Source organism: Electrophorus electricus, chromosome 15 (assembly GCF_041902795.1).
Source record: "Electrophorus electricus isolate QZ-2024a chromosome 15, ASM4190279v1, whole genome shotgun sequence".
Lineage (NCBI taxonomy): Eukaryota > Metazoa > Chordata > Actinopteri > Gymnotiformes > Gymnotidae > Electrophorus > Electrophorus electricus.
In genome coordinates this window covers 25,530,689-25,536,623 of record NC_137511.1, presented here as the reverse complement: position 1 = coordinate 25,536,623, position 5,935 = coordinate 25,530,689, and the positions used below count along the sequence as shown (strand labels likewise).

Sequence of the window (5,935 nt, the reverse complement as noted above, 5' to 3'; positions counted from 1 at the left end):
ACTAAAGCTGCCAAACAGTCATCTGCTTTGATTCTTCTAGACCTTTCAGCAGCCTTTGACACAGTGAACCACAACATTCTTTTCTCTGTTCTTTCCAGGCTTGGTGTGACTGGCTCTGCTTGGAGATGGTTTCAGTCCTATCTGGATGGACAGTCCTATCAGGTGACATGGAGAGGATCCACATCCAAACCGTGTAGACTCTCCACTGGTGTTCCACAAGGCTCAGTATTGGGCCCCCTTCTCTTCTCTTTGTATACTCATTCTCTTGGTGATGTAATATCTTCTCATGGTTTCTCCTACCACTGCTATGCCGACGACACTCAATTATTTCTTTCTTTTCCACCCTCTGACACGCAGGTCTCCAGACGTATCTCGGCATGCTTGACTGACATTACATCATGGATGACAGCCCACCACTTGAAGCTCAACCCCAGTAAAACTGAGCTTCTGTTCATCCCAGGTACTCCTTACCCTTACCATGACCTCACTGTTTCCTTTGAGAACTCCCTGGTATCACCATCCGAAGCTGCCCCTAACCTGGGTGTAACTTTGGACAACCAGTTGTCATTCTCAACTCATGTTTCTGATCTAACCGGGTCTTGCAGTTTTCTCCTTTGTAACATACGAAGGATTCGACTCTTTCTTTCGCAGGAAGCTACCCAAGTGCTTGTGCAGGCTCTTGTGATCTCAAAGCTAGACTACTGCAACTTGCTGGTCTTCCTTTAAGAGCCATCAAACCTCTACAACCTGTCAAGAATGCAGCAGCACGACTGGTCTTCAATCTTCCAAAGTTCACACATGTTACTCCACTGCTCCTGCTACTCAGCTCCCTTAGGCATTTTTGAGAGACCTTAATATCAAAGGCAAGGTCATCTCAGCCCTTTGCAATGTTTTTGGCTCTGCTGTTGTTCCACCACAGCTGACTTTCCTACTTCACACAAATGGTACTAAAAGATGTGTCGGTAATAGGTACAGAACCACAACCCAGTTCTGGTCCCATAGTTCTTCCACCCTACAAAGTCTAGTTGCAAGTCTAATCTAACATGACAGTTACAGCATAGCCAATCCATCGACAGCATATTTTAAATAGCTTGTAAAAAAAAGAATCCTAAGTTTTGCACACTAATACTTTCAGGTAGCAACAACAAACTTGCTGGCTATAATCTTGGCTGTGACCAGATGGAGCGTTCAGAGTTTTGTGTTGCTGCATCAAATGCCTTTGATTTTATTAACCAGTGAAAAACATGTTGCCAAAGATTCAGCAAAACACACTTTTTTAAAAACACTCAGGAAGCCTGCATGCCAACCCTTTAATATAACTCCACCAAACTCGCTGGCTATAAACTAGACCTTGGTCAGAGAGAGCCCACTGTGTTTCTTAGCCTGTGAAAACCACATTGGCAATGACATGGCAAAATGAACTTTTAAGAAAACCGACAATGTATGTGCAACAATGATTAAAAATCACTGACGGAGCCTGTGAGCCAGCCCTTTAAATAGCGCTTTGGGTCCCCGCAGTCTTTAGATGCTTCCAGTTAGACCACAAAAAAAAGGATTGAACAAAGAAAATCGCTACTGTAGACATACACATATATAACAAACAGCACAAAATCACACATTCTAATAACTTTGATCTGATATCGCATAAGTTTTATGAGAATATTCCCACTTGTAATATTATAAGCCTTGGGCGTTCCAAACGGTAAAAAAAAAGAAAATACAAATCATGCAACCCTGAACAAATGTTAACCAAATTTAAACTTACAACAATGCTGTAGAAAAAAAAAGGTTCTTTAACAAGGAGATTTTCACCAAAGAAGAAGCCATTCTTACTTCCTAGTGTGCTTCTATTGAATATGTAGAACACAGATTACCTAAAACAATGTCACAGTGTTAAAAATTATAAAGTTGTGAAGTGCCTGGAAAATGTGTTCAGTACCACCTGCTGGTCAGAAAGTCTCCAGCCCCTTATATGGAGCAGAGCGAGACATAGCTGCTTCGGGTAGGTTCATATCCAAGTCATATCCCAAAGTTTGCCTTATTATTTATTATGTTCAGTCTCACCTTTTGTGGTGGATTTCACCAATTATTACTAACGTGGATACATTAGTATATAATTATAAGCAATCTGAGATGTGAAACTAAGTGAATCACACATGCAGAATTTCTAACAATAATCTGTTTTGTATAGGCTGGCTAGCTGACCACTCAGTGAAATTAAATGTGGTTGCTGAACTTGTTGCAGGTGGGTCAATTTAATTTAATTTCATTGTGTTTCATTTTTAACTCAGCCGTGTGCCATGGCGCATAAATTAATCTGAGCATATTTTGTTCTAGCTGCAAGATAGCGCTGACTTATCCTAGCTATACTATATATTTAGCTTGAAATAATTGAGGTTCATTGCTAGAGACAGCTGTTATTTATATTATTTTTTGGATTATTGATCAGGTAAAAACTAAAATGGATGAGGTGGACCTTTTCTATGTATCATATGGAATTTGAGTATATGAGTGAATGCTACTATGTAAATGTATAAGAATATGTAGATAAGATTATTATGAGATCATCATTTATAATCAAACACACAACTACCCTATACGATTGTATTAAACAGCTACATGCAAAATCATCCTGGCTGATGAGGTTTTTCCACAATAATGGCTATTAGAATTGTCTCAAAAAATGTTGTTTCTGTAACAGATAGACTGAGTCAAGGATCCACGTGACAAGCCATTTTTCTGTTATCCAAAAACAATCAGAAAACATGGGTTCATGTACATTACCTTACTGATGTATATTTTAAAAGTATTCCAATGCACAGAATAAAATTTTAGTAAATGATAAATATATTTGACCAATGGATGTGTACTAGAAAATAAGAATCGTGACAAAACAAACCGAAAGGTTATCGGCGCATGTATTTCATTTGAGGTGGTGTTGTATTCAGGACATGGAGTGAGTCTGATTCTGAGGAGGAGTGAAACTCTGTAGCCCAGGTAGTTGTTCCAGCATCATACCAAATACACATATTATCACTAGCCCATGACCATCCCCTGTCTGGACACCTAGGTATCAGAAAAATGACAAAACAACAAATTCTACAACATTTCTTTTGGCCATCGATTAGGAGTGATGTTGGACACTGCCGTTCATGCCTTACATGGCCGGAAAACCAAATCAGGTCATTCTGTCTGTTCCTCTGTGCCCCATTCCAGCAGTTGGTGAGCCCTTTGAAAAGGTGTTGGTTGATTGTGTGGGCCCTTTGCCAAAGACCCGTTCTGGGCATTGCTACCTATTGACTATAATGTGTGCTGCCACCACGTAACCTGAGGCAATTCCCCTTCGATAACTAAAATTGAAGAGCTGTTATTAAATTCTGCACTACCTTTGGATTGCCCAAAGTTATACAATCTGACCAAGGCATGAACTTTATGTCACATCTGTTCTCAAAGGTGACAATTGAACTTGGTATACAGCACCAATTCTCCAGTGGGGAGATCTTGCACTCCCACACCCTTTCCTGAATGATCTACCTGCCACATAGCAGTGTCTTGTTTCATGTAGTGCAGAAAGCACATCCTTCTTACCTCCGTGATATCATGGGCATATAAAAACTCTAATCACATCAGATTTAAAATCTTGATGCTGCCCTACAAAGCCAAAAATGGGCCAGGCCCTTGATACATTGAGTCAGTAGTCAAAGCCCGATTCATACCTCAGGTGCTTCGAGCCTCAAGTATGGCTCGGCTTGAAATTCCATGCTCCAAGTCTCATGGAAGACAAGCATTGAGACTCACAGATGGTGAAATGAGCTTCCACTTGCTCTCCTGACAGCAGAGCTCTTGCAGTCTTCAAACACAGACTAAAGACCCATCTATTCATGGAATCTGACAAATGACCCTGCTCCTATATTGACTAACTAAATTAGCACTTATTGTAGGGTAGTATTTATTACACTGATGTTGTCTAACAAACTTTAGTCCTTATGCATTTTGTACTTCTAGGTAATGGCAGTGATCCTTTTATTTCTACAGTATTCTAGATCAGTGGTATATTGGACTCTAAACTACTGTAATGGCTAGGGTGTATTCTATGAGTAAATGACAAAGCCCTTTTGTAAGTCACACTGGATAAAAGTGTCTGCTAAATGCCTTAAATGTAAATGTAATTGGAACAAATACATCTCAAGAATTGACACTGTAGTCCCGAGACAAGTCAAGAGAGAAAATGTACAATCCAAAGTCAAGATGGACAGTTACCAAGCACTACCCTTCACATAATTGTCAAGTCACAATATTTAATGTCATTACAATATTTGACACCAGCAAAGCATTTGATGTAGTTTATGAAATTGACAAAATTTTTCCATGCTCTTCAGTCTTGGCCTTGATGGTATGCATGTTTTGTCATGTCTGCTTAGAGATAATGTCGCCACTGGGCATCAAATTCTCTCCCAGGTGCTTTATCAAAGTATTGATCCACAATGTGCTAGTGTCTTGACTCATATAAGTAGAAAAGAGCAACTGTGGGTGTAGGATTCGATGTTATCATTCCTAAAAAGGGTGCCAAGTCACCGGTTTGTCTGCAGTGCACTAAGAATAGGAATACTCCCTGCCGGGGAAACAACCCAAGAATTTCTGCCTGAGAGGCAGAGATACTATCTAATATACTAACAAGGACAGATGCATGTGTGTTAAAAGAAACTGACTGAGATGTACACATCCCACAGGTTTTGAAGTATTTTGGATCAGTGCACATACAACAGAAAGTTTTTTAAACACATTCTGGTGATGTTGACCCTGTCTTCATTTTCCTCTTTTAACAATGTTGGTGTGCTGGCTTATGATTTGTATTTCTTTTCGAATTCTTGTAAAAATGCAAAATATTCAAAGCATTTTGACTATACCTGTGTGATAAACACGAGATTGGTCTACACTATGAGTTATGTCATATGCAGCATTTTTATCAAATTTGGCTTTGACTCTGCTTGCAAAATGTCTGATTATTCCATTGCAAATTAATGTACTGAGCTGCACTCTCTTGTCAACATTCAACTTAGGTCAAGCGATATCCTGCACTAATTTATTTCCAATGTGCAAGTTTCATCTTTGTTGACTTACATTTCTGCCCACTTGTACTAACAGCATGCCAGTGAAAACTTTACATGACACCTACATCAGCTAGGTGTGATTTTTTAAAAACAAAAGCAGTGTTCAGGCAAAATTGGTGAGCCACCTTGAGCTGTCCCACGTTTTCACGTGACGTGGAAGACCTTGGAGGCCACATTAGTGTAGTAGGTAGTGCATCAGTCTAATACTCTGACAAGCTTCTGAGCACCTGTTTATCTGGAATTGACATTAGCTTGCTAAAATAGTGAGCAGACCATGCGGGAGAGTCCTGTCTTTGAATTTGCATATCAGGCCATTTGCAACCCTGAATCAATGACACATGGGGACTCATAATTGAGCTTGAAGAAGTCCAAGGACATAACCCACAAGTGCCCAAAGTATGCAACAGCTGCAATGGCCGAGAGATTAAAGCCTTGGTCATAGGGCGACCCTGTCCACTTCTCTGTATAGATAGACCTCATGTTAAGGTAAACATTACCATAGTAAATTCCTTAAAACGTAACATGCCAATTCTGGACCTGGAGAGTTTAGTTCCAAACGGAATGTAAAGCAAGTGCTAAATGAAATGCAATTTTTCAAGAATCTTAGAGCCAGCTGTATACTCTGTGGAAGACTGGATCACCAGGACAGGAAGTGGGCACTCTAGCTCTTTCTTAATTTGGACATCCCTTAGCAAAACCTTTTAAATAGAGAAGGCATGATCTCACCTCCAGCAACTGGTTGAAGTCAAAGTGGGCTTGTCTGGGAATTGAACCCAGGACCTCTCACACCCAAAGCGAGAATCATACCCCTAGACCAACAAGCC

The 5,935-nt window shown here is 40.1% G+C and overlaps 1 non-coding gene across 1 annotated transcript; it reads right to left on the bottom strand.

The window, feature by feature from the left end:
• Window positions 1-5,863: 5,863 nt before the first annotated feature.
• On the bottom strand, window positions 5,864-5,935 carry trnap-ugg (transfer RNA proline (anticodon UGG)). Its single transcript has one exon. It is a non-coding gene; the product is annotated as a tRNA-Pro (tRNA).